The sequence below is a fragment of the Bos javanicus genome, chromosome 1 (genome assembly GCF_032452875.1).
Source record: "Bos javanicus breed banteng chromosome 1, ARS-OSU_banteng_1.0, whole genome shotgun sequence".
Taxonomy (NCBI): Eukaryota; Metazoa; Chordata; class Mammalia; order Artiodactyla; family Bovidae; genus Bos; species Bos javanicus.
This window is the reverse complement of record NC_083868.1, coordinates 77,859,615-77,881,753: the sequence shown is the minus strand read 5'-3', so window position 1 is coordinate 77,881,753 and position 22,139 is coordinate 77,859,615. Positions and strand designations below refer to the sequence as shown.

The window sequence follows — 22,139 nt, the reverse complement described above, 5'->3', positions numbered from 1 at the left end:
CAGCCTGTATCCATATCACCTTCTGTTTGCCTGAATTGATCTTGACCTGCAAATAGGTTTAAATGGAAGGATTCCATGTACAGCTGTGTCCTTCTTCTCCCTCTCTCCCACCACTGATTTGGATGGGCCATATCAGAGGAAATGAAACCAATTATATCCTGCACCAAAACCATCCTCTCACTTCCCATCCTAGAGTGGGATTCTTTGAGATGATGAATTTTTTTTTTATCCGTGGAGTCTCAGTTACTGAATGATACATAGAGCGTATTATAAATGTTATTAATGAGCACTCAGATATACTAGGAATCATGCCAGACAATTCCATATGCTATTTCATTTAAGTTTCACAAAAATCTTGTCCTTTAGATGCTTTTGTCATTTCCATTGTACAGATGATAAAATTCAGAATCAGCAGTTAATTAATTTGCCAAGTCCATGTAGCTATTAAATGGTTATGATGCAAACCTACATTGATCATAATCCACAGATCTAACTTTTAATGATTATAAATACATTATCTAAAAGAATAATATAGTGAAAGTTGCTCAGTTGTGTCCAACTCTTTGTGACCCCATGGACTACACAGTCCATGGAATTCTCCAGGCCAGAATACTGGAGTGGGTAGCCTTTCCCTTCTCCATGGGATCTTCCCAACGCAAGGATCAAATCCAGGTCTCCCACATTGCAGGTGGATTATTTAACAGCTAAGCCACAAGGGAAGCCCAAGAATACTGGAGTGGGTAGCCTATCCCTTCTCCAGCAGATTTTCCTGACCCAGGAATCAAACCGGGGTCTCCTCCATTGCAGGCAGATTCTTTACCAACTGAGCTATGAGGGAAGCTCAAAAGAGTAATGTAAACATCTAGCTTATAATAGATAACTATGTGCCATGTATTAAGTGCTTTATATGTATCTATTTAAGCTTCCCTGGTGGCTCAGTGGTAAAAAAAAATCTGCCTGCAATACAGGAGACATAAGAGACACAAGTCGATCCCTGGGTTGAGAAGATCCCCTGGAGGAGGGCATGGCAACCCACTCCAGTATTCTTGCCTGGAGAATCCCTTGGACAGAGGAACCTGGCAAGCTACAGTCCATTCCGTCACAAAGAGTCAGATGCCACTGAAGTGACTTAACATGCACACACACAGTTATCTATTCATTTAAACTTAGTGACTTCATGAGGTATATATTACTATTATACCCATTTCACCGATGAGAAAATGGGCACAGAACAATTATATAAGTTGTCCAAGGTCTGATGACTACTGAGTAACAGAACTAGAATGAAGCTACGTGCGTTACCCTTTGCTCTCTTGTAAAGTTTTACCTTTTGTGTGTTGATAACAGTTTATACCACATGGCTTTCTTTAAAGACAAATCTTTCTTTGAAAGCTCAGTCACTGAAATATAAGATGCCAGGGCAGCAGGCACAGTAGGAAGCATGAGAAATGCCACTTCTGAAACATGAGGGGCTACATTTCTTCCTTAGCATCTGATGAATCAGTTTCATTCCCTATCATATTTAGGATATTGAATATCCCACTATATAGTCAGACAACTTTAGTTCCCAAACACAGCCAAAAATGATGACTTCATCTTCTGTTCTTTCATTGGAGCACGGTCTCCTCTTTATACTTGAACATGAAGTCATCACAGTAGCCCGCTAGTCATACCCCCATCTCACTACTTCTGAATTTGTAGAATCTCTGTTTTGCATGACCTGGAATAACAACAGTTCAGCACCTGCTCTCAAAGTGTTAAAGCACTCAATGTTCTCACCAGAAGGAAATCTGCAGAATTCAGACATGTCACCTAGAATGAAAAATAGGTTCAAAGTTTCAGGGACTAACAAGATGTGATTATATCCTAGACATGTGCAATTTCAACAACTGCAAGATAGCAGTTGGTGAAACATCATTCTGACCGCCACATGGGATGTGAGTAGGTGAGAAGAGCCCACAGAACAATGTAGTCTTCCTCTAGAACTGTGACAATGTCTCTAGACTATATGGCCATATTGCCCAAAAGAAATTCTTTCATTCTCTATCTCCCATTTAGGAATTCAACATTTATTTGGTACCTTAGATTTGCCCGGTACTTTCCTGGGTGCCAGGAATACAAAGCTGTGAAAGATGTATTCTGTCTTCAAAAACCTAACATCCTGTAGAAAAGAGAGAGTTCATCAAACAATCATCTTACATATTATAAATGTGGTGGTAGACGGCTAGACAGGGAGTTTTGAAGGTATTAATATGGACAGAGTGACCAGCTCCATTTTAGGAAGTCAAAATTATGGAAAAAATGTATCTAATAATGCAGGGACTGCATGTAAGTAAGCATAAAAGTGAGAATAAGGCCATATTTTGAATGTTGTGGGGCGTTTAGTGTGTCCAAGGCTGATGGCAGGAAATGGAATAGATTACAATGAGAGGGAAATATGCCATCTTGTGGGTAAGGCTAAGAAGTTTAGACTTAATCTGGGCATCCATGAAAGTGAAAGTCGCTCAGTCATGTCCGACTCTTTGCGACTGTACAGTCCTTGGAATTCTCCAGGCCAGAATACTGGAGTGGGTAGCCGTTCCCTTCTCCAGGGGATCTACCCAACCCAGGGATTGAACCCAGGTCTCCCACATTGCAGGCGAATTCTTTACCATTTGAGCTACTAGGGAAGCCTGTGCATTTACTCTCAGGAAAGGGAAGTATAAAGAAATGTAGAGTAGAAGTAAAAATCAAAAAGTGTTGGTTAATAATGCTGACTGTGAGGAGATGAATGGTAGTATGGGTTACGGCAAGGCTCTCATATCTTCCCTAATAGCTCAGTTGGTAAAGAATCCACCTGCAATGCAGGACATCTTGGTTCAATTCCTGGGTTGGGAAGATCTCCTGGAGAAGGGATAGGTTACCCACTCCAGTATTCTCTGGCTTCCCTTGTGGCTCAGGTGATCAAGAATCCACCTGCAATGCAGGAGACCTGGGTTCAATCCCTGGGTTGGGAAGATCCCCTGGAGAAGGGAAGGGCTACCCACTCCAGCATTCTGACCTGGAGAATTCCATGGACTGTATAGTTCATGGGGTCGCAAAGAGTTGGATATGACTGAGCAACTTTCACTTTCTCTCATGTCTTGCTCTATCATCTTCTGTATCATTTTAACTTTTATGGTGAGAGTGTACTAATGCATTATGTACATAATGAAGAGAATCCAATAAATAAATACAGAGAAAGACAGAAGTGAATAAAGAACATCGTTAAGTATGATGGGTCCTAGGAAAACTAGAAATGAGGAGAGCTGAACAGATTGTGGAGAAAATAAGACTTTCCTAAAAATATATAAGATTATTTTCAGTATAGCCAAAGATAGGAACCAGTGAATAGATTGTCGTACCCCAGAAGAGACCTCAGAAAGGTCAGGAGATTGCTGGTGGGGTGGCGGGGGAAGTCAAGGAGGAAAGGGAGCGAAGAGGATGTTTAGGGACTTGGATGGGTTCATTCGTAAAAACCAAGCACAAAATGGACTAAAGATGTCTTTTTTTTTTTTTTTTTTGGTCTTTTCTTCCATGTTTTCCCCTGATTTTGTCCCCTGCATGCGTTTCTTCCTCTGGATTACTTTTTTTTTTTTTTCCCACTACACTGTGTAGCATGTGGGATCTTAGTTTCTTGACCAGGAGTTGAACCAGTGGCCCATACAGTGGAAGCACAGAGTCTTAACCCTAGACCACCAGGGAAGTCCCATGGATCATTTTGTTTTGAATAATTTCAGCAGTTTCTTTGTCTTCAGCGCTCTTCTCTTTTCACTTCTCCTGCCTCTGTTCTTCATACCCTCCTTCTTCTATACTCCAAGGCCCAATCAAAATGAAGCTTTATAGAGCCCAGTTCTTTTAGGTATTTTTCCTCTGAGTAACTACAGCACCTTCTTTTGAACTTCTCTTGTTGTGCATGGTTTCCTATTTACTCCATAATAGCATGAAATTGTTATATAATAACCAACATGAGGCTTATTTCTAGCACTGGTTCATAGTTCACCTTCAGTAAGCTTGTGTTCAATGGAAGAATAGGACAGAGTAAAGAAGTTAAGAAAGCTCTTGCTCTCTCAACTGGTGTTTCTATGGAATTAGAATTGTCATAGTAGTGTCCATCTAATGCATTTGTCTCTTCCCAGTGGTCTTATGTTTACAGAGTTGAAGGATGAATGAGAGGTCATATATTTCTTCTTCAAAAAAACAACCACCTCGAGAAAATGTGAACTAAAAAAAAAAAAAATCAAATGAACAGGGAGAAGGAGAAAAGATCCATGAGAGGAACCCTGCTTTGGGATTTGGAAAATCCATATTCTAGCCTTAAACTTGTAGCAGATAGTGCTGCAGCCTAGTATGTTGCACTTCACCTTTCTGAGTCACAGTTTTTCCCCTGTAAAATGAGTTTGACTCTGAAGTCTCTGAATTGTTTGATTTTGTGGTTAGAAGGACAGGGCGAGAGGGTGCAAGCTATGACTAGTCCTTCCAGGAGAGGAAATTAAGTCAGGGCAGATTGGATACTTGAAGGTCCAGGTCCAGATCCATCCCAGGTCATGCTTTCTAAGTCTGCCCCTTTAATCTATTTCCTTTATGAAACACATAATGTTTGGAAGCTAGTATTTGCAGCTTCTCCCAACACAGGCTAGGAATGGAAAAGAATGAGTGAGTGAGAAATGATCTAAGCAAGAGTGTCTGGGAAGGGAACTCTCTCAGAGGCAAGGTGGTAATGCCAAGCAAAGAAACTGAGATGAGGTATAGCAGAATGTCTTCAATTATTTGGGACCGTAGATATTCACGTGCTGGCTTTCAAAGAGTGATTAACATGTGGCATTGATTGTGGCTCCTTCAGAAACAGATTCACGGACTTCTAGACCTAAATAGGATTTTACAATCCACTTTATTAAAAACAAATAAATAACACTCAAGAACTAAAAAACATTACAAAGTTCACTAACTTTGCAGGTAAGGGAGCAAATCACTACTGAAAATTTCACTAATGGTATTAAAGATTCAAGAAATCAAGGAATTCAAGATTGTTAAGTAATAGAGACATTTCCTAGTGATTGGGCTACTGAAAGAGTGGAAATTTACCTTCTGGGTAAGGGAGAAGTAGTATATAGGTCTGTACACAGTTGGTCAAAGTAAATCTCATTGTTTATTGGTCAGGAAAGAGTCTTCTGTAAGATTTAATAGAGTTTGGAGACGCAGGATCACTCAAAGTCTGTGATCCCTTACTGGCTCATTGGGTTAGAATAAGTTGTGATGAAACAGAACTGTTTTGACACTTCCTAAACTAAGGCTAGATAGCATATTGAAAAGCAGAGACATGACTTTGCCAACAAAGGTCCATCTAGTCAAGGCTATGGTTTTTCCAGTGGTCATGTATGGATGTGAGAGTTGGACTGTGAAGAAAGCTGAGCACCGAAAAATTGATGCATTTGAACTGTGATGTTGGAGAAGACTCTTGAGAGTCCCTTGGACTGCAAGGAGATCCAACCAGTCCAATCTGAAGGAGATCAGCCCTGGGATTTCTTTGGAAGGAATGATGCTAAAGCTGAAACTCCAGTACTTTGGCCACTTCATGTGAAGAGTTGACTCATTGGAAAAGACTCTGATGCTGGGAGGGATTGGAGGCAGGAGGAGAAGGGGACAACAGAGGATGAGATGGCTGGATGGCATCACTGACTCGATGGACGGGAGTCTGAGTGAACTCCGGGAGTTGGTGATGGACAGGGAGGCCTGGCGTGCTGCAATTCATGGGGTTGCAAAGAGTCGGACACGACTGAGCGACTGAACTGAACTGAACTGAAACTAAGGCTTTCCAGGTGGCGCAAGTGTTAAAGAAACTACTTTGGAATGCAGGAGATAACGTGGGTTTGATCCCTGGGTCAGGAAGATTCCCTGGAAAATGAAATGGCAACCCATTCTTACCTGGAGAATTCCAGGGACAGAGGAGCTTGGCAGGCTACAGTCCATGGGGTCTGCAAAGAATCACACAACTGAAGCGACCTAGTACATATGCACACAAACTAGTGGTCATATAAATGCAAGGCTTTCCTTTTACCAATCCAACCCCTTCATTTTAGAGATGGGAAAACAAAGACAAGAATTAGGAAAGCATTTGCCAGGTTTGAAGGGGCTCATCTCTGTGTCAGAAATCTCTTTGTCTTTTACCCTGGATGGCAGCCTGTTGCAGAATTTTGATGACCTCTTTATTGGTCATTCTTCACTGATATAATATTTACTTCCTTTGTAAATTAGGAACCTGGTTTTTGCTCTGTTTGTATAATTTCAAAGGAATTTGGAATTAAGCATGAAAATGAAATGGGTTACTACAAGACGTAGTGAGACTGTCAGTGATCTGCACTGCCCAGGGGATGAGATGGTGGCAGGCCCACTATAAAGACATATCAAGCTTCAGATGGATGGTTGTACTAGATGGTCTTTAAGATGCCTTCAAATTCTAAAACTCTATGTAGAGGGACTGTGAACATCGTGTTTCCTTTATCTCAGTATTTTTTCTCCTACCAGGAGAATGTTAAAAGCAGAAATGGTGTCTTATTTACAATGCTCTGGAATGTAGCAGGAATCCAAAAAATGCCTGGTAAATACAGTGAACATGTAAACTGCGAAGCAGACAATCAGATCTCTTTGAAACTATTCATACATCTATCAGTATTAAAATGTGTTTCTTTATTTTCTTTTCATTTCAAAGAAATTCTCAATGCTGTGTGGTCTGAAAGTTCTAACTTCTTCATTTATTATAGCTCTGCAGTTTTATTAGAGGCAAAGCAAAACAATATATCAAATGTCTAAAAATATGATCCAGTGTCTGGTTCTTACAAGAAACTGGAGGTTAGGGGTATTGAGTTTAAGGAAATATTTTCATTTCGGGAGAAATACACTTGTAAAATGTCTTAGAGGCATTGTATACCCTCCCCATGTCGCCTACCCCCTCGCCCCCTACCATTCTACAGAGATGAGTAACTTGAGGACTAGAAAATGTATATAATTTAACTCAAGTCTCCAGATCTCTAGGTCTTCCAATATTTAGAAATGTTATCAGTAAATGTGAGTACAGGGTGTGATCTTTCCTAAGACAAGAAATATTTATTTTAATCCTTTTGTGCCTGGGGAAAATTCCTTGATTACAAACACTTGGTTGCCTAAGAAGATGGTGTTTACATTCATTTCTGACACTGGAAGTATTGGTTATAACATCCTTATGTCCAAGAAACAACTGTTTTGTTTCCTTTTGTTCAGAAGTTATTTCCTGATCCATTCACTCCCTACAACCAATTGAGTCCTTATCACTGTGCTCTTTAACAAATGAAGATATGACTGCGGATAGGGCTCAATCAGTAGGAGTTTATGACTCCAAGTTTGGAAAGGGAGCTGATCAAGAAACTGATATCCACGGCTACAGCATCCCCACTTACCTGTCACATCCTATGATTTAGTCAGGGACAAGTGTGATATCTTGCTTATATAGTGGTGTCTTGAAAGGTTGGCAGATTTTCTGTTTAGAGCAGGTGAATATAGCTCAAAATACTTATTAGGGAGATGAAGCTCTTTTCTGCTCCATATAACGTTTCCCAGATTAAGAATCTCAAAATATTAGAGGTGAAAGGTACCTTCCAGGTCATCATATATTAATCTCTCACTCTACAATTGATGGAGACTAAGCCCCAGAGAGGCAAAATAAACCTCCTTGAAGCAAATATCTGCAATGACTCCTAGAGTACCTTCCACTGTACTCTGCTGCATCCATCAATAACATGGAATGACCACTGTGCAAATCCAGTTTCTTATAGGTGGACAAACTGAGACACTGAACTACACTTAACTTGTTTAAGGCCATACATATACCTAATGGCAGAGCTCATTCTTAAAATTTCTCGCCTAAAGAAGTTAAGGTTCATTGATTGGTTTCTGAGCTTTCCATGCATTGCTTGTATATGAAAGTGTGTCAGAACTGTGTGAAAATATGTGCCTTTTTCTGAGAGTATTGATAGCTTTCATCAAATTTTGAAAGGATCATAACCCCAGAAAGGATAAGTATGTCCTCGGTTACCCACTGTTTGTGGCAATTAAGATTTTCTTTTAATATCTCAAGACCATGCCTAGGAGAAGTTTCTGTCTTGAATTTTTGGAAAATTCTTTCCAGTAGTTCATCTCTTTGTTAAAGTGATATTTATACTGAATGGTCCATTTGAGATATTATCAGCTACTTTATGGGATGAGGAACTGAAGAAGAAGATGGTGGATATTGAAAACAGGTAGGGCTGGTTTCTCTTCTAAACTTTAATGTATTGTGTCTATATTTTTATCAGGGAAAGCCCTTGAGTTTTTCATCTCCAATGTAATAGCCCTTCCTTCTTTTCTTTACTTTGTGGCCACTCCCCCTGCCACAGTGAGTCACCCGACCAGTTAAATATCTTGCACCTGGAATGAGAGGGCATGGGTTTTAAATTCAGGCTCTGCCACTTGATATTTCTATGACCTTGGGAAAGTTGTTTTTCTTTTTAGACTTCCAATTTCATGGAGAAACTTTCAGTCAAATGAAATAAAACACTTTCTACTGTGGTAAAATCAACTAACCTCATATACAGAACCCAATAAAGATCATGTAGATTAGGTAAAGTACGTATTACCTTAATCTGCCATCCCACCAATGAGGGTCAGGTTATCCTTGAGAGCAGGATTCTGGCTCTGCCATAAATTGGGGTTTGTCACTGGACCAGTCACTCTCTGCATCCCCCAGTTCAGGACCACTGTTTCCTTACCCAAACAATAGGATCATTTGAAGAAGTAATTTCTCCTTTATTTCTAGCTCTAACACTCTGTGTTCTTTCCAGCTGTCAATGATGTCTCCTTGGATCTGTGAAAATTACTGTTGTTCCATGATTCACTGGTAGCTGCACCTTGTATAACTTCCTACAGACACTTTTCTTTGAACTAGTCTTGGGTGATACCCTCACAACACAACAACTAAGCTCCTTAAGAAGAAGCCCAGTCCTGGCTGGAATAAGGGGTGTGGGATGAGGAATGAGGCCTTAGGACTATTACTGGCATCCTTAACTGTTCTATTATTCTTCTTAGCCTGTGTCCAGATCAACTCATTGTATTACCCATTTTTTAAAAAAATTAAATTTATTTATTTTAATTGAAGGATAATTTCTTTACAGAATTGTGTTGGTTTTTGCCAGACATCAACATGAATCAGCCATAGGTATACATATGTCCCCTCCTTCTTAAATCTCCCTCCCACCCCTCTAGGTTGTTATAGAACCCAGGTTTGAGTTCCCTGAGTCATACAGCAAATTCCCATTGGCTCTCTAATTTCATATGGTAATATAAGCTTCCATGTTACTTTCTCCGTACATCCCACCCTTTCTTTCCTTCCCAACCCCCACGTCCATATGTCTCTCTATGTCAGTGTCTCTATTGCTGCCCTGCAAATACTGTCATCAGTATCATCTTTCCAGATTCCATATATATGTGTTAGTATACAATATTTGTTTTTCTCTTTCTGACTTACTTCACTCTACATAATAGGCTCTAGGTCCATCTACCTTGTAAGAACTGACTCAGACGTGTTCCTTTTTATGGTGGAGTAATATTCCATTGTACAAATGTACCACAGCTTCTTTATCCATTAATCTGTCTATGGATGTCTAGGTTGCTTCCGTGTTCTAACTATTGTAAATAATGCTGCAGTAAACACTGGAGTACATTTGTCTTTCTCAGTTTTGGTTTCCTTGAGGTTTATGCCTAGGAGTGAGATTGCTGGGTCATATGGTAGTTTTATTCCTAGTTTTTGAAAGACTCTCCATACAGTCTTTCATAGTGACTGTATCAATTTACATTCCCACCAACAGTGCAAGAGGGTCCCTTTTCTCCACACTCTCTCCAGCATTTATCATTTGTAGACTTTTTGATGATGGCCATTCTGAGGTGTGAGGTGATATTTCATTGTAGTTTTGATTTTCCTTTCTCTAATAATGAGCGATGTTGAGCATCTGATCTTGTGTTTGTTAACCATCTGTGTGTCTTGGGGGAAATGTCTGTCTAGGTCTTTTTTCTGCTTTTTGATTGGGTTGTTTGTTTTTCTGGTATTGACTTGTATGAGCTGCTTGTTTGGAAATTAACCCTTTGTCAGTTATTTCATTTGATACTGTGCATAGAAAACCCTAAAGATACTATCAGAAAATTACTAGACCTAATCAGTGAATTTAGCAAAGTCATAGGATACAAAATGAATACACAAAAATCACTTGCATTCCTATATGAAAAATCAGAAAGAGAAATTGAGGAATCAATCCCAGTAACTACTACAACAAAAAGAATAAAATATCTAGGAATAAACTTACCTAAGGAGACAAAAGAACTGTATACAGAAAACTATCATACTGATGAAAGAAATAAAAAATGACATAAACAGATGGAGAGAGATTCCATGTTCCTGGGTTGGAAGAATCAATGTTGTGAAACTGACTATACTACCAAATGCAGTCTAGAGATTCAATGTGATCTGTATCAAATTACCAATGGCATTTTTCACAGTGGTAGAACCAAAAAAAAAAAAAAAACACAAGTCATATGGAAATACAAAAGACCCCAAATAGCCAAAGAAATCTTAAGAAAGCTTTGGGGGAATCAACCTTCCTCCTGACTTCAGACTATACAACAAAGCTACAGTCAGTCATCAAGACAGTATGGTGCTGGCACAAAAACAGAAATATAGACCAATGGAACAAGATAGAAAGCCCAGAAATAAACCCATGCACCTATGGGTACCTTATTTTCTGACACAGAAGGCAAGAATATACAATGGGACAAAGACAGCCTCTTCAATAAATGGTGCTGGGAAAACTGGACAGCTGCATGTAAAAGAATGAAATTAGAGCATTTTCAAGCATCATACAAAGATAAACTCAAAATGGATTAAAGACGTAACTGTAAGACCAGAAAGTACAAAACTCTTAGAGGAAAACATAGATAATACACTCTATGACATAAATCACAGCAAGATCCTCTATGACCCAACTTCTAGAGTAATGGAAATAAAAACAAAAATAAATAGTGGGATCTAATTAAACTTAAAAGCTTTTGCACAGCAAAGGAAATTATAAACAAGGTGGAAAGACAACCCTCAGAATGGGAGAAAGTAATAGCAAATTTATTTTCCATTTTTATAGACTCCCTCTATTCATGTAGTTTCTAGCAATTACAGAATGATTTTTAGAAGCATAATTAATTCTTCTGTATGATCTTTTTTACTTTCAACTAGAATTGGAACACACTTACACATGTTTGAAGTTTGTCCTGATGTCGTTTGTTTGATAAGACTCTTGAACTCAGTGTGTTATATAATAGAAAACTGACTGCTGTTGACACTATCATGAATTTTTAGTCTCTGCTCTATCATAACAAGTAAAATACAAAGTGATTTAAATCATTCACAGTATATTTGTTAATATAACCTCTGACATATAAAAAGGTAACAGCTGTCTGTGGCAACTCAGGGTCCCTCAAACTTCGTGTTCTTGCCATTTGGAGCTGGAAGAATCCGCCTGTAATGCAGAAGACTGTTCGCAATGCAGGAGACCCGGGTTTGATCTCAGGGTTAAGAAGATCCCCTGGAGAAGGAACTGACAACCCACTCCAGTATTATTGCCTGGGAAATCCCATGGACAGAGGAACCTGGCAGGCTACAGTCCATGAAGTCACAAGAGTCAGACACGACTTAGTGACTAAACTCCCACCAGTTCTTTGTTGTGGGGAGCTCTTCTGTGCATTGAAGGATGTTCAGCAGCATCCTTGGCCTCGTTCTATTAGATGCCAATAGTATAACTATTCCCCAAACTGTAACAACCAAAAATATTTCCATACATTTCCAAATATTTCCTGGGTTACAAAAATCACCCCTGGTTAAGAAGCATTGCCTTAAACCATCCCATTTTCTGTTTAACGTTCAGGGCTCCCATCTGTAAAATGAAAGCAGCCTCCCTCTCGAGGAGTCTGAGATTCCATCACTGTTTTCCTGGGTCTACAGCACTAGATGGTCCCCTGTTCTGCTGATGTCATCATTTGGGTTTCTATTGCCATTACTATATAAACAAGCAATTTTAAATTGAATGGCTAGTAGAAGTATATAACTGCAGAGTTAGAATCATTTAAGTAGATAATCTTGCCCAAGACATTCATGTTTGAGTGTGAAAATCAAGACCAGGGATAGAAAGTGATCTGCACAAGCCAAATTTCTTAATACTAGGACTGGAACACAGATTTCTTACCCTTTATTTCTGCCATAATTCAATTTTTTTACTTTTCTGGATTGTCATCTTTAGAAGCATCTTACCATAGGGTGTTATTTTTCCCTTTCTTTTATTTGATTGAAAAATACAGCTTGTAATTTGATTCTGAGGTGACTATTTAACAAACTTATTGAGTTCTTGTCTACATACTAGCATTACTTTTTCCCCAGCTTTATTAAGATATAATTGGCATGTAATTGTAAAGGGGCCTGGTAGCTCAGCAGTGAAGAATCCTCCACCAGTGCAGGAGACACAGAAAAGGCAAGTTTCCCTGGGTAGGGAAGATCCCCTGGAGAAGGAAATTGCAACCTACTCCAGTATTCTTGCCTGGAAAATCCCATGGACAGAGGAGTGTGGGGGTCTACAGCCCATGGGGTCACAAGAGTCAGACATGACTTAGCAACTAAACAACAAGATTGTGCAAGTTCTAGTTGTACAATATAATGATTTGATGTGTGTGTATATTGTTAAATGATTACTACAATAAGTTAACATTCATCACCTCCCATAATTAGAAAAAACTTTTCCTTATGATGAGGAATTTTGAGATCTACTCCCTGAGCAACTTTCAAATATACAAAACAGTATTGTAAGCTATAGTCATCATGTTATACATTATATCCCTAGAATTTATTTAGCTTATAACTGGATGTTTGTTTCTTTTGACCAGCTTCACCCAGTTCCTCACCCCCACTGCTGGCAACCACAAATCTTATCCCTTTTCTATGCATTTGTTTTTTCAAAATTGTTTCCTTAGGGACTTGACATTCACTTCAACAAATATAAAATATTTTTGAAAGTTTGGACATATCCTTCCTATTTTGTGTTGAGGTGGGAAATAAAGCTGGACATGGCATTTAAATGATTCTAAAACACTTTTTTTTTTTTAATGCAAACACCAATAATTAGTTATCCAGTTGTCTGTTGCTTTTTTCCAAGGCAATGATATAAAAAATTCAGAATGACTAAATGTTGGGAAAGTAGGACACGGCTATAACTAATCAATATGGATTTGATCTTTGAGATTAAAAAGTAGTATTATATATATATATATATATATGAAAAATTCAAGAGTTTTCAAAAATATAAATCTAGGTATTTTGACATAGCTTTATACATAATAGCATTGATTTTGTTGAAAGTCACCTCTGTTATTATAGAGAGAATTTTAATTTCCTTCCTTTACCTAAAAGAAAAAGCGAAAGAGAAATTAACCTTCATATTTAAACTTTTAATGTTAAGTGAGTCAATTAAAGCTTGAGCTATGATACCTTACACAAATGTTTACCAACTGGGATTCTAGCTACTAAAGGAATGTATTTTAAGGCATCCCAGTTTAGACAGTATCTGATTTTAGATACAGAAGAGTTATGTGTGCTGACGCGGTTTGGTGACTAGGGAGCACTTGTCTGATTGCAGTGCTGAGTAGATAAATCCCCTTGTACCTTTCAGAAGACTTAGTGGCTTAATCTACTCGGACATTTGAAGTGTCTGGAGTGAGACCTGATAAAAGGTGGATCAACAGGTTGTGCAGTAACTTGAGGTTAAATGCCTGCCTAGAGGCTCCTAAAGATGATTCTTTTGATTTTTCTAATTGAGGTTGTTAGTGGCTGTAGGAGCAGCACTATGCTGAGCGAACAGTAGCAGGATGATTTTCTGACATGTCTCCATTTTAAGTAATATAGTCTCTATGAAAAAGTGATGCCATCATTCACAGATTTTGTTTCAAAAAACATTTATTGAACACCTTACGCTGGGCTGGAGAAAGCACAAGCTGAAATCAAGATTGCCGGGAGAAATATCAATAACCTCAGATATGCAGATGACACCACCCTTATGGCAGAAAATGAAGAAGAACTAAAGAGCCTCTTGATGAAAGTGAAAGAGGAGAGTGAAAAAGTTGGCTTAAAGCTCAACATTCAGAAAATGAAGATCACGGCATCCAGTCCCATCACTTCATGGGAAATAGATGGAGAAACAGTGGAAACAGTGACTGACTTTATTTTTCTGGGCTCCAGAATCACTGCAGGTGATGGTGCATTGCATTGATGGTGACTGCAGCCATGAAATTAAAAGACACTTACTCCTTGGAAGGAAAGTTATGACCAACCTAAATAGCATATTGAAAAGCAGAGATATTACTTTGTCAACAAAGGCCCATCTAATCAAGGCTATGGTTTTTCCAGTGGTCATGTATGGATGTGAGAGTTGGACTGTGAAGAAAGCTGAGCACCGAAGAATTGATGCTTTTGAACTGTGGTGTTGAAAGAGTTGGAAGACTCTTGAGAGTCCTTTGGACTGCAAGGAGATCCGACCATTCCATCCTAAAGGAAATCACTCCTGAATATTCATTGCAAGGACTGATGTTGAAGCTGAAACTCCAATACTTTGGCCACCTGATTCGAAGAGCTGACTCATTTGTAAGGACCCTGATGCTGGGAAAGATTGAGGGCAGGAGGAGAAGGGGACGACAGAAGATGAGATAGTTGGATGGCATCAGAGACTCAATGGACATGAGTCTGGGTAAACTCCGGGAGTTGGTGATGGACAGGGAGGTCTGGTGTGCTGCAGTTCATGGGGTTGCAAAGAGTCGGACACGACTGTGCAACTAAACTGAACTCTGGGTGAGGCACAGTGCTTGGTGCTCTCTTGCACTGTTTCATTTGGTTCTCACTACAGTGCCGTTAATTAAGCATTATTATTATTCCCAAAATTACAGATAAGAAATGCAAGCCCCATATGCTGCTGCTAAGTCACTTCAGTCATGTCCGACTCTGTGCGACCCCATAGACAGCAGCCCACCAGGCTTCCCCGTCCCTGGGATTCTTCAGGCAAGAACACTGGAGTGGGTTGCCATTTCCTTCTCCAATGCATGCAAGTGAAATCAGTCGTGTCCGACTCTGTGCGACCCCATGGACTGCCCCCTACCAGGCTCCTCTGTCCATGGCGTTTTCCAGGCAAGAGTACTGGAGTGGGGTGCCATTGCCTTCTCCAAGCCCCATATGAAGACCCATAAATAACATTCCGATTTTCTAGTTCCAAATATAGAAACTCCAGTACAGTATTCATGTCTTATGCCCCTTTGATGTGGTCAGGGAAACCATCCGTTGTCATCTTTCACCTGATGTGCTCTAATGAAAAGAGTTGACACACAGAGAACTTGAAACAGGACCATCGAGTAGCACTGACTTTTTCACTTCTTGAAGTTCAGATAGTGAGTTATTTTATACCCCCGAAATCTTCCAGATGTAATTTTAGGAATGATTATGGTTATGATGGCACCTGCAAGGTGGTAAAAACTCTGCCTGCGAATGCAGGAGATGCAAGAGATGCAGGATTCATCCTTAGGTCAGGAAGATCCCCTGGAGAAGGAAATGGCAACCTACTTCAATATTCTTGCCTCAAAAATTCCATGGACAGAGGAACCTGGTGGACTATATAGTCCCTGAAGTTACAAAGAGTCATATATGACTGAGCTCAGTGAAGACCATGGTAATGGTAATAATCATATTATTCCATTCTAGGAAACTATGAAGGCCTGGGTCATATTAGCACATTGCAAATTTCTTTGACAATTAATATAGCACAGAAGTGATGTTATAAATTGTGGTTAGGTAGATTACCAAGGTCCATCCAAACCAGAATCTGTGATTTCTGACTTCATAAAAGGTAGGTAAAAGTGGTTCCCAAGTTTTCTAAAAAGAAGAATAGACTTTACAACGATTGCAACTATGTTTACGAGTACGGGGAGATGAAGTATGGGGTTATTATCTTTCCATGGTTTATGATAAAGTGGATTAAATAAGACTCTAAAGGTTAGTCAACTTTAAAACAACTTGCTCCCTCCCTCCATTAGCTTATTAGCTGCTTAGAGTAAGTTATCACTCTAGACTCAGTTTCTTCAGTTGTAAAAAAGATAAAATAAATTGTACCTCTCTTAATACACTTAATGTGAAGACTAAATGGGCAAATGTATACGAAGTCTTTAGAATCTAGAACAAAATAGGTCCCAGTAAATATTATTTATTACTGGCAGTAGTATTAGTATTGAACTGTACTTCAGTAACTGCTACTGCTGCTGCTAAGTCACTTCAGTCGTGTCCGACTCTGTGCGACCCCATAGACGGCAGCCCACCAGGCTCCCCCGTTCCTGGGACTCTCCAGGCAAGAACACTGGAGTGGGTTGCCATTTCCTTCTCCAATGCATGAAAGTGAAAAAGTGAAAGTGAAGTTGTTCAGTCGTGTCCGACTCTTAGCGACCCCATGGACTGCAGCCTACCTGGCTCCTCCATCCACGGGATTTTCCAGGCAAGAGTACTGGAGTGGGGTGCCATTGCCTTCTCCAGTACTTCAGTAAAGCTTTTGTATTACAGGGAGATGACTCTAATAATTGCTCCTAAAGGGTTATGTGTGTAAAAAGGGAAATATAAATTTGTCTATTTCTGTGAAGATGTGAAGGCTATGAGAATTCCTCTCTTGGCATTTCTAAAAATCATGATAAATGACCAGTGAGTCATTTAAAGGATAAAACAGAATTTTAAGTGAGGCAGACCCAACAGGAATAGAAGATCAGGGGAAGTCTAACTGATTATGGAAAATCATCTTTCAGGAAGACAGAAATAAGGGTGTATAGGATTTATAGAAATATAAGGATATGTATCACTACAAACAAAGCTAGTGGAGGTGACAGAATTCCAGTTGAGCTATTCCAAATCCTGAAAGATGATGCTGTGAAAGTGCTGCACCCAATATGCCAGCAAATTTGGAAAACTCAGCAGTGGCCACAGGACTGGAAAAGGTCAGTTTTCATTCCAATCCCAAAGAAAGGCAGTGCCAAAGAATGCTCAAACTACCGCACAATTGCACTCATCTCACACGCTAGTAAAGTAATGCTCAAAATTCTCCAAGCCAGGCTTCAGCAATATGTGAACTGTCAACTTCCTGATGTTCAAGCTGGTTTTAGAAAAGGCAGAGGAACCAGAGATCAAATTGCCAACATCCGCTGGATCATGGAAAAAGCAAGAGAGTTCCAGAAAAACATCTATTTCTGCTTTATTGACTATGCTTTATTGACTGTGTGGATCACAATAAACTGTGGGAAATTCTGAAAGAGATGGGAATACCAGACCACCTGATCTGCCTCTTGAGAAATCTGTATGCAGGTCAGGAAGCAACAGTTAGAACTGGACATGGAAAAACAGACTGGTTCCAAATAGGAAAAGGAGTACGTCAAGACTGTATATTGTCCCCCTGCTTATTTAACTTGTATGCAGAGTACATCATGAGAAACGCTGGACTGGAAGAAACACAAGCTGGAATCAAGATTACCGGGAGAAATCTCAATAACCTCAGATATGCAGATGACATCACCCTTATGGCAGAAAGTGAAGAGGAACTCAAAAGCCTCTTGATGAAAATGAAAGAGGAGAGTGAAAAAGTTGGCTTAAAGCTCAACATTCAGAAAACGAAGATCATGGCATCCGGTCCCATCACTTCATGGGAAATAGATGGGGAACAGTGGAAACAGTGGCAGACTTTATTTTTGGGGGCTCCAAAATCACTGCAGATGGTGACTGCAGCCATGAAATTAAACGACGCTTACTTCTTGGAAGGAAAGTTATGACCAACCTAGATAGCATATTCAAAAGCAGAGACATTACTTTGCCAACAAAGGTTTGTCTAGTCAAGGCTATGGTTTTTCCTGTGGTCATGTATGGAGGTGAGAGTTGGACTGTGAGGAAGGCTGAGCACCGAAGAATTGATGCTTTTGAACTGTGGTGTTGGAGAAGACTCTTGAGAGTCCCTTGGACTGCAAGGAGATCCAACCAGTCCATTCTGAAGGAGATCAGCCCTGGGATTTCTTTGGAGGGAATGATGCTAAAGCTGAAACTCCAGTACTTTGGCCACCTCATGCAAGGAGTTGACTCATTGGAAAAGACTCTGATGCTGGGAGGGATTGGGGGCAGGAGGAGAAGGGGACGACAGAGGATGAGATGGCTGGATGGCATCACTGACTCGATGGACGTGAGTCTGGGTGAACTCCGGGAGTTGGTGATGGACAGGGAGGCCTGGCGTGCTGCGATTCATGGGGTCGCAAAGAGTCGGACAGGACTGAGTGACTGATCTGATCTGATCTGAAGGATATGTATAAATTTTAAGCTGAGCAGGTAATGTGGAGTAATACAAAACAGTGATTATTTGGATACTGTTTACATCTATGGAGGATAAAAATATTTTAAAATTAAAAAGAATTCACAAGTTCACAAGGCCCAATGGAACAATGGCTAGACTTGAGCTTGCCCATAGGAAGCCTCAATCCCTTTTCTGTCATTTACTAGATAATAAAATTGGTTGGGTTGCTCATAGTCTCTATACTCATTTTCCTTTTTTGCAAAGCAAGGTTAATACTGCCTGGCAGAAAAACCTCTCTTGATTTGATGCTAGGGTTTCTTTGTTTTCTTTTTCTTCTTTTCCCATACAGATCAACACCACATGCAGGATTTACCCTTAATTAGCTGAGTAAGTGGGTAACCTCTTGGGAGGCTTGAAATTCCTAACTGTGATGTATTATTTTATGGAGCATCCCTCATAGTATAGCTTTGGCCAAAGAACTCTCCTCAAATTATCCTGGGGGACCTATGCTTGAGGATTAGTCCTGTTGAAACGATCTTTGGGGGTTCCTTGGATCTGAAGCTGCATTAGCGGTTTGGTTACTAAGCTTCCAAAGGGCTGCTTGTTGTTTTAGTAATTTCCCTTGAAGAATTAAAGGTTTTAACTGAATGTTAAACATCAGACAGAAACTATAGGGAAGATTTATTGACAATGAATTTCAACTTTCCCAAAAGTTCACTTGAAACCAACTTCCTTCTCATTCAAAATGATTCAGATTTGAAACCCTCCAGGGGCCTCTCTGGGACTTCAGAGCATTAGGGAGCTTTTTTACTGGCTGTCATAGATTATCTCTCCATTGTTTCTTGACTTATTGAGGAGAGATTTCATTGGTAAACCGCCTCTTCCCTAGGGCCTTAAATTCTTTACTCATTCAGAAGATAAGTAGGACTCCAACAATACATTCCACAAAACTTTCTCCCTTGCCTGGATCCCAAGGCAACCAGCCCAAGCCATGCCAAGGGTATAAGGAGCAGGACAGATGTCACATGGAAAGAGCAAAAGGAGACAGATGAGGCAGAGCAGTTGGGGTTGCTATGACTGTTACTCTGTTTTTAACTCAGCACAGAATCAGGATTGAGTAGAGCAAAAAGCACAGACTTTCATTTGAATCTTTGCTCTTTCATTGGAACTGTGATCTTGGGAAACAATAAACTTCTTTCATGTTCCTTTTTCCTCCTTTGTAAAGTGCACTGAATTATTTCTATCTTGAAGTTTTGCTGATATTATTAGAAATAATATATGTATAAAGAATAGTTGGAAATTAACAGATCATATCATTAACAACAGGTGTTGAGCACTGACTCAGGCAATGTGTTCCAGGCACCGTTTATGTGCTCCATATGTATTTTCACATTTCAGCCCCTTGAAATCTACAAAGTGGGTATTATTGTCATTTTCGCTTTGCAGATAAGACACACTAGAATCGGTGAAGTTCAGTAACTTTTTCTCCAACCCTCTAGTGAGTGGTGCTGCCAGAATTAGAACCAGGCCTGACTCCAAAGCCTATCTCTTGTCCATAAGCCCTTTTCACCATGGCTATTTCATGAGGCCCAATTCAAAGTTCTGTCTGTATGAAAAGGAAAAGAATAGGCACGTTGCTCCCTGTCTCAGTAGTGTTAGCATGTGATGAGATTCAAAGAAATGGGAGAGAGCAGGGTTTTTAAAGCTTTAAATAAAAGTAGTTTTCAAAATCCAGCTCCTTAAATCCTAAGCAGAGAAGAGCCAGGAATTCTATGTTTTGTCACACAGTCATCAATGATTCATAGTAAAATTAAGAGTTCTGCTACTAGCACTTCTTTCTCAAAAGAAAAATAAGCAGAGGTTCAGAAAGTGTTCGTGACTTATCCTGAGTTAGGTAAGTCAGTTTTTGGCAGAACAATTTACACGCAATTTGTAACTTCATTCTGACCTCTAATGGAGGGACTGCAATTAATGAGATAACCTCAAGATCTCTAACAAAAGTTTACTCACTGATAGGAACCTACTAGCTATCACTTACACTTCAGTGTGAATTAAAGTCACTCTGTTGTTACCTGTCCTGGAGAACATTTCTCTGGGTTCATATTTGGACAGCCAAGCCACGTGTCCTCTTTCTACTTACCAACCAGATTTTACTTACAGCTTAAGCTAGTCCTGTCCAGTAGGCTGGAAAAAAGAAGAGCTACAGTGGGGACAAAAGAAGGTGGTCAGGGTGCCAGAGTATGTCATCCGTGGATGCATATGTGTGAGTTTCTATCTTGCTCTCACTTAAAAGGTTAAGTGATGAGGTCATTTTGACTCATGCTGTTTTTTCCCCAGAATGTTCATCTTCCGGTTCTCTATGTGGCAATATTGAATTAACTTTGAAAACCTCGGTTCCCATGATTTCCCCTGTGAAATCACCCACCACTTAAAAAATGGTCTCTTTAGCTTTCTAGATAGCCCAACATATACATAACACCTCCCCATGTTTCAGATGCCAGTTTTAATTGTCCCTTAGAGAGATATCTTGATCAGGTTCAGGTCCCTCTAATGCATGTTTTTTGTCTTCTATTCCTTTCTTCTTGTACTTGTCAGAGTTCTATGAATGTTGCTGGGTCTGACTGATGTCTGTCTCCTCACCAGACCATAATTGTAAGGAGGGACAGATCTCTTTGGTCCAGAGCTCTAGTTCCTCAGGACCTAGTATGGAATCATTCAGTAAATATTTCTCAGTTGAATGAGTATTGTGTGTCCCGTTGTATTGTACATAACCTTTGCATTTCTGGCACTATCATTGAATTTTGTTTCCTTGGAATTTATTACAAAGTTGGCACTTGGAAAATACTTAAATTTTTTTAAAAACCCTTTTTGAAACATTAAAACATGTTTTTAAAAAAACATTTTTGAAACATTAAACATGTTTTTAAAAACCATTTTTGAAAGTAAAATGAATAAAATAGGTTCAAATCCCTCCCCCATGGAAGCTGTATAAGTTTCGATAAATCCATGCAGCTAGAAAAATTCCTTGGAGTGACATTTTCCTTTGGGAGGAAAAATATAAAACTTATGGAACTCTACCGTCCCAAATATTTATAAAATATCATGATTTTTAGATTTACATTTATCCAGCTGTATGACTTTTCTCAAGAACTGTCCACATTGGCATCAGGTTTTTATATATAAAATGTGGTCATTACAAATGTTATTTCGTGATTGACAGTCCAGATTTTTCTACTCGCAAGCTGTCTGGGAAGGTATATAGGAAAGACTCAAGGGCATGGACTTTGGTATAAAGAATGCATTCATTCTCAGCTCTGTCACTTTCTGGGTGTGTTCTTCAGGTCAGTTGTCTAACCACTCCAAGCTTCAGTTTCCTCATATGTAAAATAGGGATGATAATAATAGCACCAATCTCACGGGGATGGTGTAAGGGTTAATTGGTACTAAAGGCTAATAATGCACAGTGTCTAATGTACAGTAATAAGTTTGGTGAACAAGTTTAAGCTGAAGAAAATAGAGGTATTTAGCTATCTCAGTTTCTCAAAAAATATTCTCCAATAGTAGAATTTTATTACTTTAGAAAATTTGAGTGACTGTTGTTTTTAAGGCTTTAAGATCAGAAAAGAGGAGGCCAGGAATCAAAAAAATATGTTATATGTCTCAGTATGTATGAAA

The 22,139-nt window shown here is 39.5% G+C and overlaps 1 protein-coding gene across 6 annotated transcripts in view; it reads left to right on the top strand.

Annotated features, from left to right (window-relative positions):
- The window catches only part of TP63 (tumor protein p63), a 272,844-nt gene that overhangs the window by 47,128 nt on the left and 203,577 nt on the right, over window positions 1-22,139 (top strand). The window lies entirely within an intron of this gene.